At 52.5% G+C, this 23,399-nt stretch overlaps 1 protein-coding gene across 3 annotated transcripts in view; it reads left to right on the top strand.

Moving 5' to 3' along the window:
* The first annotated feature begins 1,053 nt into the window (after positions 1–1,053).
* Positions 1,054–23,399, top strand: part of LRRN2 (leucine rich repeat neuronal 2) — a 61,552-nt gene continuing 39,206 nt past the window's right edge. For all 3 annotated transcript variants that reach the window (XM_070384552.1, XM_070384554.1, XM_070384553.1), the window contains exon 1: positions 1,054–1,427. The gene's annotated coding sequence lies outside the window, so the exon portion shown is untranslated. The remainder of the gene's footprint in view (positions 1,428–23,399) is intronic.

The raw sequence follows: 23,399 nt of genomic DNA, 5'->3' as shown, positions 1-23,399 counted from the left end.
CTGAATACAAGAAGGTGAGAACCCCCTCTGTGCATACAGGACATACAGACCTTCAGGCTGATTTGATTTGAAAAGCCTCCAGGCACGGAGTTAGCACTGGCTGTGCCCTTGGAGAAGGCAGAGCGAAAAAGCTCTCTGAAGCTCACAGGAGGCATTGAGCTCAAGCCCTGGATGGAGGAAGGAAGACCGGATGCTGCTCCTGGCAGAACTCCCCATCCCTTGGGCTCCAGCCCACCTGCTTCTCTATGGTTGCTTCTGCAGGCTCTGGTGATGGATCTGAGCTTGTTTTGAGCGGTCCAGGTCAAAGGCCCCACTGAGGCATGGGACTCAAGCAGTTGGCCCCAGCAGGAGACACACTCCTAAGCTCTGACAGGGTGGTGACCCAGTCTTTGTAAGCCACCACGTAGCAGCCGAGCACCACCTTCAGCGCCCTGCTCTCCTTTCCTAGTGTTCACAACGCTCGGCCCGGAGAGGGGGCATTCGCCCAAGCCAAGCCCCTGAGTGGGCTTGCCAGTTCCTAACACCTATGGAGATGGACACCTTGCTAAAGACCAGGATGGAACCTTCCAGAAGGTCAGAGCTGCCGAGCTCAGGGGGCCATGCTAGAAGGGTATGGAACTGGCGGGGGTGGAGTGTATATTGCACACTGTTCTTTAGGATAAGAGACGCCTGTGCCTGTGGACAAATTCTAACCCACTCTTTGCGTTCCTTAGTCCGCTGTTAACTTGGGGGGAAAGGGGGTAACAGCACCGCGCAAGGCAAAAATGCTGTGCCTGTGAGTTGCACCTATCCTCTAGAAGCTGCTGGATTTCCCTTCTGTCTTCCTTTGCAAGGGAGTAAGAGGCAATATGAGAACGGCCCCTTTCCCCTCTCGGATCTCCCTTCTTCTTTCGGACCAGAGCTGCGTCTGAAGGCGCAAGGGCTCCGCAGCCCCGGAGGCCCAGCCATAGCATCCGGCCCGGCCCCGCCTCCCGCGGGCTGTGTCGGGAGCGGGCCGCCGGCCACTCAGGAGTTAAAACGGCAGCGGGCCTGGAGGGAGGGGGCGGCGCGGCAGGCAGACGGCGAGGAGGCGCCCGGCGCGGGCAGGGGAGGCCGGGGCGCGGCGCAGCGGCGAGGAGAGGCCGGGCGGAGGGCGCGCGGAGGGGCGCGGGCGCCGCGGGGGCCTGCCGGCCGCACCCGCGAACGCGCGGAGGGCGGAGGAAGCGCCGCTCTCGGCCGCCGCCCTCCAGCCCGGCGCGCGGGCCCGGCGCGGGCGGGGAGCGGGTGCTTCTACCGGCGCCGTCACCCCGCTCTGCCCCGGGACCACTCCCAGGAAAACTCCGCGGCGGGGAGGCGCCCGCGACCCCGCCCCGGCCTGTGCGCGCGGCCTCCCTGAGCCCGGCCCGGGCGGGAGCCGAGCGGTGCGCGGGCAGCAGACGGCGCCCGGGGTGAGTGTGCGGTTCGCGGGCGGACCTCGGGGGCCGGGGGGCCCGCTGGGGAGCGGGGGCTTGGGCGGGGGGCAGCCGCGTGGGGGCAGGGAAGGAGGGCCGGAGACCGGAAAGGTTGCGGGCCGCGCGGGCTGGACCCGAGGAAGGGGCGTCCGAGCCTGAATGCACCCGGAGAGGTCCGAGCCGCCCCAGACTGTGGCTGGGCAGAGCGGGGGCCCCGAGATGTCGGGGGGCCGCGAGGTTAGGGGGGGCGTGACGGGGGCGGACTCGCCAGGGAGGGCTCCGGAGCCTGCGGACTTGCCCTCCCTGGAGCTTGGGCGTCCAAGGTGGCCTTCGTGTCGGTCCGAAGTCTCTGGAGCCCGGAGCCCGGCTCCTCCCGGGCGGCCGGAGTCTGTGCGCGGCCTCTGCGCGGGGACCTGCGGCGTGGAGGAGGGGCCGGCTCGGGCCGCCGCGGCCGCCGGCCGACCGAGGGTGGGCCAGCCACAGGTGGTGCGTTCGTCCTGCGGGCGGAGGGCGGCGCGGGCTCCGGATGCCCCGCCGGCGGGGCGCCGCCGGGTGGGGGGAAACTGAGCTCCGAGAAGCCCCGGAGGTGCGGGAGACTGGGGCCTGGAGCGGGGGCCCGGGGGTGTTGCTGTGCCCCCCTTCTGGCCCTGCCCTTCCTCCCCCACCAAAGGAACAGGAAGGAAAATGTCAGCTGGGCTTTGTGCTCTGTTCTTCAGCCTGCCGCAGCTCCCATCTGTTGGAGCCAACGCAGCTTCTAATTGGGCAACCGGCAGGGTCGGGAGGGGGTGGGCTGGGCGCAGCGCTCGGTTGATAGAGATGGGCCGATTGGGCCCTCTTCTTGAAGACCCCAGAAGGTGGGTGGTAGAGGAAACAAACCCCCCTCCCCCAGGTCAGGGGGGTAGAGGTGGCTCCCTGCCAGCTTGGCCATCATCATGGGAAGATCTGGGTCTTTCCATGCGCCCTGATAGCCGCAGGCTCCCCCTTCCCTGACGGCTTGGGATGGGCTCTGGCCCATGTCCTCTTCCTGAATGAGAAGGCACGGATCCCCTCCCACTGCCCACTGCTCCTTAAAGTTCCCTCCAACAAGAGCACTGGGCATGGGGTGGGCAGGGTCGTGTACAGGGCACCGAGGCCCCCTTGCCTGTTGTTAGAAGAAAGTCACATGTGAGCGGCCTGACCCACTTTCCTGGCTGGCCAGGTGCCTTTGTGGGGAGAAGATGGAAAGAGAGACCAGCGAGGGGTCTGAGCCTTCTGGATACCTTTCCTTCCCCTGGGCTGGCTCACACTGAGTCTCCTTCCCATGGTGGCTGGGGAGGGGCCACCCTCTAGACCTAGGGTGAAACCTCATTGTTTGGAAAGGATGGAGCAAAACGCCTCAGGCTTCAGGATTGGGACCTGCCCAGGGTCTGGCAGACACCTGGCATCTAGGGGCACCCCCAAATCTACAGCCTCCCCCTGCACAGCCCAACCCAGAGGAGACGCTGAGTGGCAGGGGGAACTCAGAAGTCTCGCTAAGGCAATTCCACCCAGGCTGAGACAGCAGATTTCCTCTGGAACTCTCCACAGTTCCTACCCACTCCCCATCCTTATTTCCGGTGCCTCCCCCCCCCCCCCCACCACCGTGCTCGTCCTGTGGCTTCAGGAGTCTCTTCCTCTCCCCCTCACCAACAGTGTTCCCCTTCCTCTCTCACCCTCCTCCTCTCCCCAGACTTCTCCCTCCCTCCCTCCCTTCCAGGCCTGTCTGCACCTTTTCCCTTCTCTTCTGTAACCTGCAGCTTCAGCCACAAGCAGGGCGGCGCGTGGACTCCTGGCTTCCGAGCCTTTGAATGGGGACACCTGCGCTGGTAGATTTGTTGCATCCCCTTTGCAGGGGCGGAGCCTGGGTGGCCGGCCTGGCAGCTGCATTTCCCTGGCATCACTCCTGTACCAGGGCATTTGCCCCTCCTACCCTCTCTCTCTTTTTAATTTGAAATGGGAAGGAAAATCCATTGTTTAAAAAAAAAAAAAAGCATTCATTCAGCAATTTATTGAGCACCTACTCTGCTCAGCACTATCTTAGGAGCTGAGGATACAGCCATTACACCTTTATATCTCAGGGCTGAATTTGTATCTGGACCTCCCAGCTGATCAAGTCTTTGCCCACTAGGCTTTTTACCCATTACTTGTGTTGCTGGGGGAGGGGCGTGAACAGTCCTAGTAAATTGTCATCTTTATCATACTGAGTAACCTCTAATGTGACAGGCGCATCTCCTTACAATAAACCAGGTACTGCAAAGCTTCCGGACCGAGGTCATCCTGTCCTTAAGACATTTTTGACCTCCAAGGATGGATCAGTTCACGTCTCATCGTTTATCTGGGACGGCTAAATAGAAAGCCGGTGCCTTAGATGGAGAAGGGAGAAAGAAGCATTTATTACTGAGTACCTACTAAGCATCAGTCTGTCAGGAACTTTACAAAAATTATCTGATTTGATCCTCCTAATAACCTTCTAAATTTTGGATTATCATCTGCTTTATAACTGAGGACGTTGAGGACCGTAGAGGGTAAGCCACTTGTCCCGGGTCACAAAGGTCTCCATTTTGAAATCACTGCATCTTTGCAGTGCATTTGGCACCTGTGTTTGTGACATCTGGTAACTTATGCAGTTCTCTGAAGGTCACATTTTAACCAAACTTTTCAGAAGCATGCCTTGTCTCCTCCGAATATTAAGATATATAAAGATTTGCTGAATGGTTGCATGAATAAGCTTTCTCAAGGGATCAGGGAAGGCTTCCTGGAGGAGCTGGGACCCTGGGAGAAGAGACAGGGAGGGCAGTGGATCTTCCTGATCCAACACAGGTTTGTGACAAGCTACAGGCAGGCACACACACACAGCACGTACGCAGAGATCGCTGTTTTCATTCAGGGTCTGTGTGTAGGAGCTTGGTCCGTGGCCAGTCTAATGAATCAGTGTCACTGGTGTTCTCAGCTTCCTTGGGGAAGTCTGGATTCTAGAAAAGCTCTAAGGCAGAGAATGAGGGTGGAAGGCTTTCAAGCCTGCAAGAACTTTACGGAAGGACAGGGCCGATGGATGGAGGCTGAATGGGACAGGAAAAGGGGAGAGTGACCAAGGAACAGACAAAGGCAGGAGACATGCAGGAAAAGACACAGCGGGCAGGACAGACTGCAGGATATGGTGCACTTGCTAAGAGAGGGCGAAGAAGGATGCCTTTATCTGATACTTTCTGGAGGGGCTTGGTCTCTCTGTCCTACAGCTCAGAGGCTGGAACGTTCGCCACGTTAGCCGTATGCAGGCACACGCTTAGCCCATCTTTTCTAAGCACCTGCTGTGCGTTCAGCCCAGTGCTAGGTGCAAGGGATAGAAACCCAGCAGGTGTTGCCCCTGCCTTCTAGGAGTTCTAAAGCCACATCACTGGGGCTTGAATCCAGGCCCCATCACTTCTAGCTGAGTGACTTTGGGCAGGTTATCTAACATCTCTGTGCCTCGGTTTCCTCATGTATGAATGGGATAATAACAGTACCTACTTCATAGAATTGTGATGATTGAATGAGTTAATACATGTCCTGAGTTTAGAACAGTGCCTGGCACAGTAAGCGCCAGATAAATATTATTTTTAGCATTATTAAGTGGAGTAGTTATGTACTTGCAGTAATGAAACAAGTGCTATAATACAGGGCTTTCCTGGTGGTCCAGATGGCACAAGTGAAAGTCGCTCAAGTAGTATCCGACTCTTTGCAACCCCAGGGAGTATACAGTCCATGGAATTCTCCACACCAGAATACTGGAGTAGGTAGCCATTCCCTTTTCCAGGGGATCTTCCCAACCCAGGGTAAAGAATCTGCCTAAAATGTAGGAGATCTGGGTTTGATCCCTGGTTGGGTAAGATGCCCTGGAGAAGGGAATGGCTACCTACTCCAGTGTTCTGGCCTGGGGAATCCCATAGGCAGAGGAACCTGGTGGGTACAGTCCACGGGGTCACAAAGAGTCGGATACGACTGAGCGACTAAGCACATACAGCAGTTAGTCTTACAGTAACAAGACAGGTGCTGTAATCCAGGGATCTCAGATAAAGAGGTGACTGTGTCTGTCTCCAGTTTACGAGACGGACCTTGGAGGCCATGATACTGGGGCATGGTTTGAAAAGGAGTCAGCCAGGCAGAGGCAGCGGGCCTGAAGGCCCCCGCGCTCAGGACTGCATGTGGAGGGGGCCGTGTTGCGTGCGTGCTGCCCTCTATGGAGGGCAGGAGCCCCTTGGACACATCCCACTGCAGCCTCTGCTTCCAGTGCTCAGAGCTGGGCTTCCGGTGGGGCTGGCAGGTCACCCAGAGCATCCCAACACGCGCCAGCCTCAAACAGTTGGCCTTTGGGCCGGGGACCTGGTGCACCCCTAAGATTGCTAGGATTGGTCTCGTGACCGTGGCATCTTAACTGCTCTAAGCCTTCGTCAAGCAGTCTCTGCTCCAAACCCAGAGCGGCCACAGGCCTTGTTCTCTGGCTTCCTGCTCTTCCCGGGGACCCAGGAGATGCCTTGGCCTGAGAGCCTGTCTTAGAAGGTGAGTTGAACCAGGCTTGGTTTAGAATTCAGTTTCTGTCTGTACATTTCTTCCACCCACACCTTCCCTGCTGCTGAGTGTTTGATGGGCTTGAAGTTCCAGGATGAAGAGCAGACAGAGGGGTTCGTGGGGCGCTGACTGGTATTCAGCCTCCACCTCATACGTTGTGATGGCATTAATGATAGCAGCTGGCATTTATTGAGCACTAACTATGTGCCAGGCACAGTGCCGCGTGCTTTACCTACATTTTTCCATTAAGCCCTCAAAAAGTACCCCATTAGGTAGGTCCTCCTATTATCCCTAATTTAAACACCAGGAAACTGAGACTCAGGTTCAGTAACTTGCTCAAGGACGTGTCGCTAGAAAAAAACTGAGGGAGGCCTCAACATTCTCTCTGACTGCAGGGCTCCTGCTCCTTACGCCCCCAGAACCCAGTGTTCCTGGGCCTAGAGGTGCCCTGGTGGCATCCTGCCCGTTCTCCCCACTCCTTCCTACAGTAAGCTGCTCCCCAAAAGAGGGAGATGGGAGGGAGGAGATCTGGGTGTACCTATGGCTGATTCTTATTGATGTATGACAGAAAACCACAAAATTATGCAAAGCAATTATCCTTCAATTTAAAAAGATTAAAAAAAAGATGCCCCCCAAGTCCTGTCCAGGCTAGGGGCTGCCTGCCCCACTTTGGGGATCCTCAAGGAGGGTCTCCCTTTTTTTCCCTCAGATGACAGCTCCTGGAGAATCAACATTTTTTCCTTCTGCTTCAGCTAAGTGCTTCAGGGGCCACATGGAGCCAGTGACCTCAGAAGAGCTGCACCCTAAGAGTCAGTCCCTGGGGACCGACACAGTAGTGGGGCCGACGCAGAGGTGACTTCTGGGAGAGGTCTGCTCCCAGGGGCTCCAGGGAACCAGAGTGCAGAGTCCAGACACGGCGGTGGGTGGGGGAAAGCTTGCGATTAGTGTTGCCAGTGGGGTGTCTCTACAAGGGAGACTCCTGTGTGTTGGGAAGAACAAGAACAAGCAAACATCGTTTTTGCAAATATCTTGCAAGGCAGAGCCTCCAGGAGCAAACATGTGGAAGAAGGGGCAGCGGTTGTTAGGCAGCCAGCGTGGGTCCCCCAGGAAAAGCAGGTCTGTCTGCCCTCATCCCTACCAGAGTGGGAAGAAAAGGGGCAAGGAGAGAGGAAAGGCAGGGAAGGCCGTGTTCCTTTACACAGTGTTCTCAGAATGAGCATTGGAGGCAGGCGACGAAAGTGGCCTGGGAGGACAGGGGTGGTGATGCCCAGGAGATGGAGCGAACACAGGGGCAGCTGATGGGCAGGCTGCAAGCGTTAAGCGCTGTGCGTGCGGAGGGGAGGGGCTTGACACTTGGCTCTGCCCCGTCCTCACCCTCACCCTCCGCCTTCTCCTTGGACAGCCCTCCCAATGAGATGAAGGTCACTGGGGCTCGCGCAGCTCCAGGCCTCCAAACAGAAGGTGCTTGCCCAGAGTTGGCCTGGGGTTGGCACTGTGGAACCCTTGGGCTTCCCTGATAGTTGGTAAAGAATCCGCCTGCAATGCAGGAGACCCCCGTTTGCTTCCTGGGTCAGGAAGATCTGCTGGAGAAGGGACAGGCTACCCACTCCAGTGTTCTTTGGCTTCCCTTGTGGCTCAGCTGATAACAAATCCGCCTACAATGCGGGAGGCCTGGGTTCGATCCCTAGGTTGGGAAGATCCCCTGGAGAAGGGAAAGGCTACCCACTCCAGTATTCTGGCCTGGAGAGTTCCATGGCCTATACAGTCCATGGGGTTGCAAAGAGTCGGACACGACTGAGAGCCTTTCACTTCACTTTCATCTAGGGAGAACCTACACCCTACAGAATTTCCTGTCCATTGTCCTGCTCTGAGCACAGCTGTGCCTCGGCCATCTCAGACCAGGGTGGTGCTGGGTGTCTTCATTCGGCAAGTATTTATGAAGCACCTGTGTCAGACACTGGGTACAAATAACTGAGCAACCAGGGATCATCACCCTTACAGAGTTTATACTTTATTGTCTGAAGTGAAAATGAAGTTGCTCAGTCGTGTCCGACTCTTTGAGACCCCATGGACTTTTAGCCTACCAGGCTCCTCCCTCCATGGGATTCTCCAGGCAAGAGTACTGGAGTGGGTTGCCATTTTCCTTCTCCAGGGGATCTTCCCGACCCAGGGATCAAACCTGGGTCTCCCACATTCCAGGCGGATGCTTTAACCTCTAAGCCACCAGGGAAGCCCTTATTGTCTGAGGATACAGTAAATAAATAGTACAGTCGACCCTGAACCACACAGGTTTTAACTGCATTTTTTTTTTTCCAATAGTAAATACTGAAGCACTCCATTACCCCTAACATGCTTGGCTGAATCTGTGGATACAGAACTGCAAAATAGAGGGTTGATTATAAATTAAACTCAGTTTTCAACTGTGCAGAGAGAGGGTCAGTGCCCCAAACCCCACATCGTTCAGTAGTCAGCTATGTATTATTAGGTTGGTGCAAAAGTCATTGCAGTTTTACATTGTCAAACTTTGCCTATTGATATTGGAATATATTCTTAAATAAATGTGGTTATGTTATACATCATTTTAACGTGCATTTCTCGCTTTATGGTTTTTTGCTAATGACTTATTACTTGCTGTTTGTTTTATATTTATTTTAGACTAGGGAAATGATATTAGACAAAAAGCAAATTTGAGCGATTTTCTTGAGTTCAAAATGGGTCATAAAGCAGCGGAGACAACTCAGAGTATTAACAGTGCATTTGGCCCAGAAACTGCAAATGGACCTACAGGGCAGTGGTGGTTCAGAAAGATTTACAAAGGAGATGGGGGCCTTGGAGATGAGGAGCACAGTGGCCGGCCATTGGAAGTTGGCAAGAACCAACTGAGAGGATCGTCAAAGCTGGTCCTCTTAAAACTGCACGAGAAGTTGCCAAAGAATTCAGTGTCGACCATTCTGTGGTCATTCGACATCTGAATCAAATTGGAAAGGTGAAAACACTCGATAAGTGGGTGCCTCATGAGCTGACCTCGAATCAAAAAAATTGTCATTTTGAAGTGTCATCATCTCTTATTCTACACAATAACAACAAACGAGTTCTCAATTGTATTGTGACATATGACAGAAAGTGGATTTTATATGACAACCGGCAACAACCAGCTCAGTGGTTGGAATAAGAAGCTCCAGAGGACTTCCCAAAGCCAAACTTGCCCCCCACAAAGGTCATGGTCATTGTTGGGTGGTCAGCTGCCAAGCCAATGCAGCTTTTTGAATCCCGGTGAACATCTGAGAAGTATGCTCAGCTAACCTGTGAGATTCTCCATAAACTGCAACGCCTGCAGCTGGCACTGGTCACCAGAAAGGGCCCAGTTCTTCTCCACAACAAGTCCCGACCCCACGTCGCAAAATCAGGGCTTTAAAAGTTGAACGAATTGGGCTACGAAGTTTTTCCTCATCCGCCATATTCACCTGACCTTTCCCCAACCCACTTCTTCAAGCACCTTGACAACTTTTTGCAGGGAAAACACTTAAACGACCAGCAGGAGGCAGAAAAAGCTTTCCAAGAGCTGGTTGAATCCCAAAGCATGAATTTTTATGCCATAGGAATAAGCAAACATTTCTCCTTGGCAAAACTGTGTTGATTATAATGGTTCCTACTTTGATTAATAAAGATGTGTTTGACCCTGTTGTTGTTCAGTCACTAAGTTGTGTCTGACTCTTTGCAACCCCATGGACTGCAGCACACCAGGCTTCCCTGTCCTTCACTATCTCCCGGAGTTTGCTCAAACTCAAGTCCATTGAGTCGGTGATGCCATCCAACCACCTCATCCTCTGTCACACTCTTCTCCTCCCGCCTTCCATCTTTCCCAGCATCAGGGTCTTTTCCAGTGAGTCAGCTCTTCACATCAGATGGCCAAAGTATTGGAGCTTCAGTTTTAGCATCAGTCCTTCCAATGAATATTCAGGTTTCATTTCCTTTAAAATTGACTGGTTTGATCTCCTTGCAGTCCAAGGGACTCTCAAGAGTCTTCTCCAAAACCACAATTCGAAAGCATCAATTCTTTGCTCTCAGCCTTCGTTATGGTCCAACTCTCACATCCATACATGACAACTGGAAAAACCATAGCTTTGACTGGATGGACATTTGTCAGCAAAGTGATGTTCTGCTTTTTAATACACTAAGTTTGTCATAGCTTTTCTTCCAAGGAGCAAGCATCTTTTAATTCCATGGCTACAGTCATTGGTCACAGTGATTTTGGAGCCCAAGAAAATAAAATCTGTCACTGTTCCCACTTATTCCTCATCTATTTGTCATGAAGTAATGGGACCAGATGACATGATCGTAGTTTTCTGAATGTTGAGTTTTAAACCAGCTTTTTTTACTCTCTTCTCTCACCTTAATCAAGAAGTTCTTTAGTTCCTCTTTACTTTCTGCCATTAGAGTGGTATCATCTGCATATCTGAGGTTGTTGATATTTCTCCCAGTAATCTTTATTCCAGCTTGTGATTCATCCAGCCCAGCATTTCACATGATGTACTCTGCATATAAGTTAAATAAGCAGAGTAACAATATACAGCCTTTACATACTCCTTTCCTAATTTGGAACCAGTCTGTTGTTCCATGTCCAGTTCTAACTGTTGCTTCTTGACCTACATACAGATTTCGCAGGAGGTAGTCTGGTATTCCCATGTCTAAGAATTTTCCACAGTTTGTTGTGATGTACACAGTCCAAGGCTTTAGGATAGTCAATGAAGCAGATGTTTTTCTGGAATTCCCTTGCTTTTTCTCTGAGCCAGCAACAAGACCTGGAGCTGACTGTGTCTCAGACCATGAACTCCTTATTGCAAAATTCAGACTTAAATTAAGGAAAGTAGAGAAAACCACTAGACCATTCAGGTATGACCTAAATCAAATCCCTTTATGATTTTGCAGTGGAGGTGCAGAATATATTCAAGGGATTAGATCTAGTAGGCAGAGTGCCTGAAGAACTATGGACAGAGGTTCGTAACATTGTACAACAGGTGGTGGCCAAAACCATCCCCAAGAAAAAGAAATGCGAGGAGGCAAAGTGGTTGTCTGAGGAGGTCTTACAAATAGCTGAGAAAAGAAGAGAAGTGAAAAGCAAATGAGAAAGGGAAAGATATACCCAACTGAATGCAAAGTACCTGAGAATAGCATGGAGAGATAAGAAAGCCTGAAGTGAACAGTGCAAAGAAATAGAGGAAAACAATAGAATGGGAAAGACTAGAGATCTCTTCAAGAAGATTGGGGGTACCAAGCGAACATTTCATGCAAAGATGGGCTCAATAAAGGACAGAAACAGCAAGGACCTAACAGAAGCAGAAGATACTTCTTAGAAGAGGTGGCAAGAATACACAGAAGACCTGTACAAAAAAGATCTTAATGACCCAGATAACCACGATAGTGTGATCACCACCTAGAGCCAGACATCCTGGAGTGTGAAATCAAGTGGGCCTTAGGAAGCATCACTACAAACAAAGCTAGTGGAGGTGATGACATGCCAGCTATTTAAAATCCTAAACAATGATGATTGACTTTCCTGTAGCTCAAATGGTAAAGAATCTGCCTGCGACGCAGGAGACCAGGGTTCGATCCCTGGGTCAGGAAGATCCTCCAGGGAAGCGAATGGCAATCCACTGCAGTATTCTTTCCTGGAGAATTCCATGGACAGAGAAGCCTGGCAGGCTATAGTTTGTGGGATTGCAAAGAGTCGGACACAATTGAGCGACTAACACACAAACAATGATGCTGTTAAAGTGCTGCACTCAATATGCCAGCAAATTTGGAAAACTCAGCAGTGGCCACAGGAGTGGAAAAAGTCAGTTTCATTCCAATCCCAAAGAGAGTATTTGAGTTTAGTTATAATGATTTAAAAGTCAGTCCAAAACTGCAATTATGTTTGTACCAACCTAATAGAAAGTTGGCAAGTGCTAAAAAGAAAAATAAAGCCAGGAAGGGGGTAGAAGAGTCTTAGAGGAGGAAAGTGTAGCTTTGTACAGGTTGACCTTACTGAGAAAGTGACATGAGGAAAGAGGAAGGCGCAGGTACAGTCTTGGAGGCAGGGCTGTGCCTAGCAGGATTGAGGAGGCCAGATCTTGGTGAGCGGTGGAGCTGGGCTGGGAAGTTTGTTTTTTTCTCAGAGCAAGGGGAGTTTTTGCAGCATTTAGGGCAGGGGGTGGTATGGTCTGATCCTTTGAAACCCCAAGGTTGGGGCCATCCATTTCAGTGTTTTACTAGGTGGAAAGGAAGTTCTCCAGGCCTTGAAGCTGGTTTAGTCAATCTGCACTGTCCCAAAAAGTTGTCTCATGAAGGGCACAGCCTCCCAGGCAATAGCGGGTGGAGGGGAGAGAAGATAAAGAAACAGTAGACATGGTCTTGACTGGTGAGGAAACCTCCCAGTCATTGGAAAGGCAAAACTTACAGTCGCAAGAAATAAAGAGGGAATAATAACAGACCGTATTTAAAACCAAGCACTAAACTGTGTGATTTAGACTATACATGCTATCAGAACTGTGAGCTCTGTGTGGGAGTATATACTTCCCTGAGGAGGTGCAGCGGATTTGGGCCTGGAAAACAGGGTGGTGTTTGGATCTGCAGAGAGGACTCCTCTCTGGAGGGGAGCTTGTGGAGTGGGAGGGGGGACGGGTGGCCAGGCCAGGGGAGGGTGTAGAAGCTGCAAGGGCAGGCGTTTGTCTCTGGAGTGGCCCTTTCCCATCACCTGGGTTTCTGGGTCCCCTTTATGCTCTTGGGGAACAGGAGGGCAGCCATTTAGTGTTCTTGGCCTCTCCTTTGCAGAGCCAGCTGCTCTCTGTCCCTTGGAACCTCTTGCTCTTCTCATCCCCAGTCCCAGCTCTCTGGTCATTTTCATGGACCCGCTGTCTCACAGTCTGGGGCCCATCCATGAGCCCCCAGCCTCCTCATGTTCGGGACTCAGTTCTCTGCAATTCCCTTGAGCTCCATTTTTCTGCCCCATCTGCAGCCAACTTCTCTTCATTCCTCATTGCCTAGGCTCCTCTTTGGTGGGTTACTCCTAGAACATTACAGTAGTTTAATGTGTAGTGAAATGGGGTTTTCCCTGATGTCTCAGACAGTAAAGAATCCACCTGCAGTGCAGGAAACCTGGGTTTGATCCCTGGGTTGGGAAGATCCCCTGGAGAAGAGAGTGGCTACCCGTTTCAGTATTCTTGCCTGGAGGATCCCATGGACAGAGGATCCTGGTGGGCTACAGTCCATGGGGTCACAAAGAATGGGACATGACTGAGCGAATAGAGAGCACAAAATGGAAATGAAATTCTGCCCAGATGTGCCCCCATCCTTCTCTTTGTCTTGGAGAGAGGCTGCCTGGGTCCTGGGGGTCGGGCTTCCTTCTGGAGTATGAAGAGAGAGAGCCCTGGGGTGGGGTGGGATCATTGGTGGTGCCCTCCCCTGCCCAGGATGCCGGCCGACCCAGAGCCAAGCGTCCCTTGGGCGAAGCCTTCTGCCCAGTGGTCCGCTCTTCCTCCTTGGGGCCCCCCGGCAGCCTGAGGAAGAAGGGCCTAGCACCGTCACCTCCAGGATGCAGGCCTGCGCCTGGGGCTCGCCTGCCGTTCAGAGGAGCTGTAACCAGAGCTGCTTAACGTCCCTTCCCTGACCATATGCCCTTGGGCGTTTTACCTCTCTGAGCCTCAGTCTCCTCATCTCTACATCTGAATCAATAGCACCCACTTCATAGGCTTGTTAATGATCACAGCGGAGTTGCTGAGTGCTTGTGATATGCCAGAAGCTTTGCTGCATTCATCCCACTTAATCCACATAATGCTGTGAAGTAGATGTTATTTTCTCCCATTTTGCTGTTGAGGAAACTAAAGCTGGGAAACATGAAGTAACTTGCCTGAGGCCACACACAGCCAGCATATGGCAGCACCGGAATTCAGCCCCCAGTCTCTGACTCCAGAGCCCTGGTTCTCAACCAAGTGAGCTAATGAGTTAATCTGTGTAGAGTGCCTGCTCCAGAGTATAAGCTCAGTAAATGCTAGTTCCTCTTCTCCTCAATCTCTCCAAGGCCGCACCTCCAAAGAACAACTTTCCCCTCCTGTATCACGTTTCTTCTCCAGAGTTCCCTGAGGCACATGATAAAAGTAGGAATGGGAATGAGCCATCGGTTGATACCAGGGGGGAAGAAAGGCTGAGAGAGGAATAATTTTCATAAACTCAAAAAACACCAGGGCCATGATTAATACCCAGGGTACCTTTCTCATAAGAATTTGACTCAGCTCCACTGGGTCCCAGGCAGTTTGGCAGGGACTATCTTGCAGAGGTGAGAACAGAGGTTATGCTGTATGGGAGGGCCACCGTCTCCCCCAGGGCCAGTGTTGATCCCAAGAGGCCTAGAGACGCGCTAGCCGGGAGATTCTAAGACCTTTGCTTTCTGAACTTGGGTGCTGTTTCTTGAGTTTATTACAAATCATCTGGGGGCTTCTCTGGATGGATTTAGGAGGGGGACAGTGTTGAGGTCACAGTGAGGGAAGAAGGGGTGCTATCTCTTCTTGACTATCAGATCAGGACACCTTCTGCACGAGATGCAGTGCTGAGGGATGGGAATGGGTAATGGGGTGCAAAGGAAGCAAGGACATGGCCTCTGGGATCACCCGGTCTGATGGGGGAGGTCATTCACTTGCACGCCTGGATACACTGCGCACACAACTCCATCCGACCTGACCGGAAGGAAAAACAAGAACAGATGACTGCAGGGTGATGTGGTAATATGTGGATACAGAGGGATGGGAGAGGAAAGAGCTGAGACTGGTGGATTCCCCAAAACAGGGCTCTTCTGGTGGACAGAGACCTACCTCTCTGCATGCCCTGCCGGGACAGCCTAAGCTGTCAGCATTCACTTTGAATGGGCAGGCCCTAGAGTTCCTCTGAATTTCCTTGCAAGGGTCCCCCAGGGAGAAAAGGAGGTGTCCAGGTCATAGCATTTAAAACTGATGGCAACTGAGAGTCTTCTGGTCATGTGGCTTCAGACATTGCTAGAAATTGATCCGTTTTTCAAAACAAAGCTATATGTGTGTAGGTAGAATAATGGCCTCCCAAAGATGCTCACCTCCTGATCTGCAGAACTTGTAAATTTGTTATGTAACAGGGCAAAGGGAATGAAGCCTGTGAATCAGCTGACCTTAAAATGGAAAGATTATCCTGGATTATCCAGGTGGGCCCCGTGTTATTATCACAAGTCCTTTGAATGTGGAGGAGGGGGCAGAAGTCAGTGTCAGAGTGACGAGATGTGAGGAAGACTGGCCATTGCTGGCTTGGAAGGTGGAAGGGGCCGTCAGCCATGGAATGCTGCAGCCTCAAGAAGCTGGAAAAGGTGTGGAAACAGGCTCTCCCTGAGACTCCAGGAAGGAGTACGTACCTGCTGACATCTTGGTTTTTGCCCAGTGAGACCCATTTTGGATTTCCCAGGTGGTGCTAGTGGTAAAGAGCTTGCCTGCCAATGCAGGAGAAGTAAGAGACGCGGGTTCCATTCCTGGGTTGGGAAGATTCCCTGGAGAAGGGCATGGCAACCCACTCCAGGATTCTTGCCTGGAGAATCCCGTGGACAGAGGAGCCTGATGGGCTGCAGTCCGTGGGGTTGCAGAGTCAGACATGACTAAAGCGACTTAGCACACACGCACGAGACCCATTTTGGACTTCTGGCATTTCGAATTGTAGACAATTATGTTACTTTAAACCACTAAATGTGTGGTAGTATGTTACCGCAGCAACAGGAAATTAATACCGGCTGCTGTAGCTAGAGCAATGCTGAGCCACAGCCCCACTGTTCAGCCTCCTCCTGATCCACGACTGGAGGAATCGCTCCAGAACTCAGAGGCTCCACAGAGCCTTTTTGAGGTACACTGTGTCTGGAACACAGTCTGATTATTTTCCCAATGACGACATCGAGGCCCAGAGAGAAGTGGCTTTGTCAGAGTCCCCCTAGACTGGTGTTCGGTCCAGGGCCTGCTCCTATCCTGTCAGAGATCTCGGGTACTGACCACGTTCATTCCCATCTACTCACTTGTTTGTGGCCAGTGGATGTGTGTGCTAAGCCCTGGGCTGAAGCGCATGTGAGTACCTCGTTCAGGAAGATGGGAGAGGGTGGTTGAGCATAGTCCTGCCTTCAGCCCTCGGGCTTCTTCCTCCAGACTCGGGCCAGCTGCTCAGGTGTCAGCCTTCCTCCCTGGGGCTGGTCCCCGAATGTGCTTCGTCACCTCCTCCGGGCAGAGCGGCAGCTCTCTGAAGGGAGGGGCTACCTGCTGGCCCGGCTGCTCCTGCCCTCTGGCAGTGTGCAGGGCCTGGGGGAGGGTGGGGGGCTTGGCCCGCTACTCCTCCCCGCGCCCCCCTCCCCCCCCACCCCGCCCCGCCGCAGCCCGCGCCTGCTGGGGCTGCCTCTCCCTTCTGCTGGGCGGTTCGGTCTTGCCAGCCCTGCGTGCAGCACACCGGGGCCACAGGCCGGTCCCCGGGGCTGCCAGCTCCCGGTGCTGGTCTCCATGGCAACCCCACATTTGCTGTTCTGGTTCCTAATGACTTATTGGCATGTGTGGTAATTTGCAGAGCTTGGCAGGCAGAGCTAGGGGCGTTTGTGGGGGAGCAGAGGGGGGCTTGGCAGTGGGGAGGGGGTTCAGGTTTGGGATGGCAATCGAGGCATGCTTTTCTTCCCAGCCCACCCTTCCTGTTCTCTACTAATTAACACCTGCAGCAAAGGAGGTCCTTCAGGTCCAGGGCCCCCCTCTCTGAGGAGCATCAGCTCTCTGCAGGCCCCTGAGATGCAGATGGACAGACAGATGTGGAGCACAGCTGCTCACCTGTCAGGCAGTGGCGGGCAGGCATGGGCTGACAGCCATGTCCATCCGTGCAGGTCAGACCATTTCTGTTTTCTGGCGTCTCCGGCGTGCTCCCTGGGCCCTGAGAACAAGGGTCCCTCTTAGACAGAGAGTCTCTCCACCTTGTGGGGAGGCGACAGGTCTTTGCTGCGTCTTGGCCTCACACACTCAGAGAACCAAGCCAGGTCGTGCTAAGTGGGATGCCAGCTCGCATAGGCAGTGGGCGATCCAGCCAAGCAATCAAAGTGGGAGGGATGAGCAAGGGCCTGACTCTCTGCACCTCTCTTCAGCAAAGCTTACCCAGCCTCGAAGCCGCTGCCTCGGGCAAGGCAGCGGGGAGCCTTGCCTGTGTGCTGCACAGTCTTCACCCTTCTCTGCCACCGTCTTCACTTCTGTCTTCATTCTGGTCTCTTTAGGTGAGAGGTAGCTTGGTGTGTTGAAAAAAACACCATCTTTAAAGTTGGATGTATCTGGGTTAGTGTCCCAGAGCCACTGTCTACCACTTCTATGACTTTGGACATATCTCATAACCTCTCTTTGAAACTCAGTTTGCTTATCTGTAAAATGGGATTAACAGACCCATTTCACAGGGTTCTGGAAATGAAGCCAGCTCACCCTTCAACAATTGGCATGTAGTAGTGTGCTGTGCTTAGTCGCTCAGTTGTGTCCAACTTTGTGACCCCATGGACTGTAGCCTGCCAGGCTCCTCTGTCCATTGGAATTCTCCAGGCAAGAATACTGGAGGGGGGTGCCATGCCCTCCCTCAGAAGATCTTCCCAACCCAGGGATCAAACCCAGGTCTCCCGCATTGCAGGCAGATTCTTTACTGTCTGAGCCACCAGGGAAGCCCAAGAATACTGGAGTGGGTAGCCTCTCCCTTCTCCAGGGGGATCTTCCTGACCCAGGAATCGAACCAGGGTCTCCTGCATTACAGGCAGATTCTTTACCAGTTGAGCTACCAGGGAAGCCCCTGGCACCAATAAATATCAAAGAATTTAAGATATAATCTTTTATCTATACCAATAAATAGGAGCAATGTGATCAATAATTTAAACAATTCTGGTGGGCTTGGTAAAGTTTTCTTTTTTAAGTATTTGAAAAGAGTCTTCATTTATTCAGTAAATATTTACCAAGTACCTACTGTGTACAAAGTCCTGGGCCAGATGGCGGTCTTTCCTAATATTATGATTAGGGCATAGCTAAGTTGCCTGTGCAGTCCCTAAACACTGGCGTCGGACAGGAGGTGGGGGGTGCTGAGGAGGGCTGATGCAGAGAGAGGGGAGCCCAGGGTCAGCCTTGTAGTGCCCTCCTGTGGGTCTCCGAGGAGTGGCTGGCCCCAGGAGAACGGTCTGCACTGTGAAGGCTCTTTCTGGGTCAGGTACCGTGAGACATTCTGCCTGCCTCCTTGGAAGTGCGGAGCCTGTTTTTAGAACTGGGAAGTCTGTGCAGGAGCCAGGAGGAGGTCACACCTCCACTTCCAGAAGCTGCTGTGGAGGCTTGAGAGGGCCACCGGTGACCCCCAGGCCCAGGACGGAAGAGGAGCAGATGCAGCTGCGGCTCACCTGGGCAGCTGGGTAGATCCCAGCCCTTCAAGCTGTTGCTGGGAGGGAGGCGCGGGGGGCAGGAGGGAGCTGGGGACTTGGCTTCCGTCTCTGCCAGCAGATGGGCTTCTGCCTGCAGCCGGAGTCTGTCTGTTCTTCCATGGGCCTCCCCACAGCCCCTTCCGAGATGGAGCACTGAGACGGCTGGGCCTGGAGAGTCTGGCCCACGCTTCCCCACCCTCTTGTGCACGGAACAGCACACAGACATGATGACAGCGGCTCAGGAACTCTGACTCGGGGCTGGGGGGATCCGTGTCTGAGCATGCCTGTAACCCACCTGGGGCTCCCTAACGTGGATTGGGGAGCACTAGCTTAGCCAGTTCCCCAGCCTATTTTTACTGATGTGAAATCTGAGGCTTGGGGAGGGGGAAGGACCCGCCCAAGGCCACACAGCATGTAAGTGTCATCAGGACTGGTGTTCATTTGACTTCTGGCCCTGTGCTCGATCTGTTGCCTCTTCTCAAGACTCTTTCCGCTTTCCTTTCTGACCTTCCACTCTGGAGAAAGTACTTAAGGTGCAAGGGAATGTAATTCCCCTAAGGGACCATTCTTCCCCAAATCTCATAAAATTAGGCTTCATCTCCACCTCCCCCTGTCATCACCAAGCGCCCTCTTGTTCATAGAAGCCTTTGGTATCTGCCCCTAGGCATCCTCCCCTGGAACAAGTCTGTCCATCGTTCGGAGTGAGCTCAGTGACTCAATGGGCAATGAGTTCTACCCCCAGGCCCATCAGCCCCTTTACGGGCCTCCCCCTCAGCCAGCCACTCCCAAGGTCACACACTGGATCTTTCCCTTGCCTGGAGGTCACCTGATGGAGTCCCCTGCTTTCTGGCCACCACCTCCTAGCCCCCCAGCTTGTTATCTCAGACTCCCACGCAGCCATTTTTAACCTCGCTGAGACCTTTGGTTCACATGGACGTGGGGACCTATGTTCTAGAGTCTTCGGTCCACTGGCACCTCTGCTTTCTTGCCATCCGTGACCTTCATCTGCCTACTCTTCTTTGAATCCAGAGAGATTCCATGTTCCATCACTTTAAGAACTCTCCTGCCAATATCCTAAACTCTCCTGACTGTCTTCTTATTGTCCCAGAACTGGCAAAGTCCCAGTTCTGGATTAACCACGCTATCTGCTGCTTTCTGCCTGCATCCAGTCAACAAATCTGCTAGAAAAAGACTCAAAATGAGGCAGATTGGGACCTGTAAAAATTCACCATCGCCAACCCAACTTACCCTGCAGAACTGCCTGGTGTTCCTACCACATTCCTATGGTTATCTCCCTCTCAACTCTCCACGATGACTAGTTCACACCTTCCTTCCCCAAACTCTACCTACGCCCTCACTCTCAGCTCAAGACCTCGCTTCCTACTTCACAGAGACACAGAAGCGTCAGGAGGACAACCTCAACTCTTTCATCAAGCCCGGAAGCCCACCTGCCTCTGCCTAGCCCTGCTCTTCCTGCCTGTCTGAGCCAAGGCGGGAGGCGGTGTGGCCCCCATGGCCCAGCCCTGCTCCTCCCGCCTGTCTGAGCCGAGGGGAAGGCAGTGTGGCCCCCGCGGCCCAGCTCCTGCTCCGACTGCGGCACACCCTGTCCTCTGGTCTCAGAACGTCCTCCCAGCCATGCTCATGCCTCTCCCGTCTCCAACCACAACAGAAAGCGTCCCCAGCATTGCCGTGGGGCAACACGAGCCCCCTTGCTCCTTAGGGGCCGCGCGGCTTGAGAGGACTGGCTGGTTGCGCTGGCTCTCTGTTTCTGCCTTCCCGCCCCTCCCTCTCCCGGCTCTGCCTGGCCGCCGCCGCCTCCATGAAACAGCTTTCCATGGCACTAAGCGCAGGCAACAGTTTTTAGTTCTCAGAACTGTTTTTCACTCCTTTCCGACACTTCTTTTCCCTCCGCTTCTCTGACCCCCTATTCCTGGCTTTCCTGGTTATTCCAGATCTTCTTTGCTGACTCATCCTTCCCTTTTCTGACTCTCAGCGTTGGCATTGCTTATAGTCTGGCTCAAGGTATTTTTTAATGACCGCACAGGCTTGTACTATCAGCCCTGTGCAGGTGGGTGTCTCGCCTGCGTGTTTTCCTCTGACTTCCATATCCCTGTGTCCATCTGCCTAATTGACTAAGCGGGATGTCTCGAGAAACCTCAGACGTGGCATATCTAAAGACAGAGTCACGGTCCTCCTAAATCTCCACTGCCTTTCCGCTCCCCTGCCTGGTCCCCTTGCAGCGTTGCCTGGTTTTTGAATGGCACCACCTCAAGCCAGTTCTGTTCTGGGAGTCGTTGTCAACTCTTCCGTTTACCCCTTTATGGATGGACTTGCTAAGTCCACCCACAGGCCCTGTCCAGTCTCTGGAACAGCGCCCATGTCCCCCACTCCCCATCTACACACTCCCTCCACACTGCCTTCACCTCTTGCCTAGGACACTGGAACCCCCTTCTGATTCGAGTGTCTGCATCTGCCCTCGCCAATCCGGTCTCCAAATAGCTGCTAGAATGCTCTTTTATGGACGCAGATCTGATCTGGCCCCAGTCTTTCCCTCCTCTCGAAACTCCCCAGTGATTCCCAGTGCCCCTACACCCTCATGCTCTGCACTCTGCACACTGGCTTCTTGCCATTCTTTGCTAGGTTTTTTGACTCGTGGTTTTCACACATGCTGTGCCCTGGCCTTGCGTCACTCTTCCCACTCCATACTTCTCCCTCAATTCTAGTTAGCCTTCAGATCGCAACTCAGATAAATCTTTTTTAAAAAAAGCTTCCCCAGGATGCCTCCAGAATTTCTTCAGGCCTCTTGAACACACTCATAGTGTCCTGTATGCTTGGGTGCTTGTTGGACAAATGTCTGTCTCTGCCACTAGACTGTGACCCCGTGAGACACACTGGCCATTAAGTTCACTTTTGTAACACAGATTAGGTATACAAAAATTATTTGGGGAGTTTAGTGAAAGATCTTTAAATACAAAAAGGATCTCATGAGAAAAGGTGAAGGGAAAAGTCAACCCCAAATGCAGTGTTGGTGGACCAGATGACCACTGCCTTACCTGTGTTCTACTGTAAAAGGAAGCAGGGTTGATGTTCCTGTCTCCTTTCCCTTCACCCTCCTACCCCAGCTAAAGACCTTGCCTAGCTTCAAAGAAGATTTACTCTGATTTTCCAGCCAGAGGGATAGACTCCTCTTCACCAATAGTTCTGCCTACAAAGCTCTTTCACATATGTCATCATGGTGTTTTTTAAAGGCCTTTGAGCCACCCCTATGAGGAAGCTGGGGTATGTGTTATGATCACTTGTTTCACAGCAGAGGAAACGACTGCTCAGAAAGGTTTAGTGGCTTACTTGCAGCCATGGGGCTGGTCAGCGAAGAGTCAAGCTCAAACCTAGTGAGTGTGGCCCCACTTCTGTGCTCTCTGCCCTGCTCCATTCATGCTTGTATTCTAAAAAGAGACAAGTTCTGGGTTATTGATAGGAATGGGAGGAGTGGTACCAAAAAAAACAGACAGACCTACATGGGTGGGGAGGGAGGAGGTGGGTTGGAAAGTGACATGCAATCTGGTTTGTGTAGATTTACCTGCTGCGCGGCTCAGGGCGATCCCAGTGGGCTCTGCGGAGCCTGCACGGGCCTCTCACCTTTCCCAAGCTCTTAGGGTCCCTCGTTCAGTGCAAGACAGCGGGACCGGTCAGGCTCTGGCGACCCCAGGAGCAGAGTGTCTGGGGAATCCAGAGGAAAGGACAAGGTGACTGAGGAGGGCATGGGACAGTGGCCTCCATGCCCATCTCCGGATGGAGGGTTCCGGGCTCCCGGGGCATCCGCAGCTCCCTACTTGGCTCCTGCCTGCTTTGCAGTGTCTCCCTACCGCTCTCTGCCCCCTAAATGCCCTTCTCTGCCGCCCCACACCTTAAGCTTTGCTCTGCTCTTCCCCCTGCCTGGGTGCTTTTCACGCACACTCACCTGGTCGGCTCTCCCTGTGCTTCAGCACTCAGCCCTGGTGACATCTTTCCCAGGAAAGCTTCCCCGAAGCCCGAAGACCTCTTCCCTGTACTAGCGCACTCAGCATGCCATATGAAAAATCTCTTTCCCGTGTCTTCCTATCTTGTTGGATTGGAAGCTCCTTGAGAACAGAGGTCTCTGTGACTTATTGATGTGGTTCTCCCAGCAACTGGCAGGAAGAAGTAACAACAGGTAATGAAGGCTTGCCATGTTCTAGATGCTCTGTGAAGTGCTCTATATTAATTCATTGAACTTCAAAATAACCTTATCCTGTAGGTGCTATATACCCTATTTTCAGAAAAACATTTTGTCTTGAAATAAGTAAGGATTCACTGGAAGTGCAAAGAAGTGTACCAGGAATTCCTGAGTGTGCTTCATCTAGCCTCCCCCAACATTAACATCTTATGTAGCTACAGTTCCATATCAAAACCAGGAGACCGACACTGATGAAATTCAGTTTATCCATATGTCATCGTGCATGTAGCTTTGTGTAACCACCACCACAGTCAGGATCCTTAACTGGACGGTCACAGGGCTCCCTGCTGCTACCTTCATAGCTACACACCCCCATCCCTAACATCCGGCAACCTCTAACATGTCCCCCATTTCTGTTGTGGTATTTCACAGATGTTACATCAATGGGATCATGCAGTTTATATCCTCTGCCATTGGCTTCTTTCCCATCAGCACAGTTTCCTTGAGGTTCAGTCAGGTTGTTCCCTGTATCAGTAGTTGGCTCTTCTTTGTTGCTGAGTGGTGTTCCCTGATAGGGATGCACTACAGTTTAACTACTCACCCCCTGAAGTATATTTGCATTACTCCATTTTCAGGTGAGAAAACTCACTTGCTAGGGTCACATAACTAGTAGCTGGCATTTCATAAGGGTTTAGTAGTAGGCACCAAATAGATGTCTCTTGTACTAAGCTCAGCTGAGGGCACCTCGTGCTCTTCTGTTAGTTCCCAGCCT

This window comes from Bos mutus, chromosome 16 (assembly GCF_027580195.1).
Source record: "Bos mutus isolate GX-2022 chromosome 16, NWIPB_WYAK_1.1, whole genome shotgun sequence".
NCBI lineage: Eukaryota > Metazoa > Chordata > Mammalia > Artiodactyla > Bovidae > Bos > Bos mutus.
This window is presented reverse-complemented; position numbering and strand designations above follow the sequence as displayed.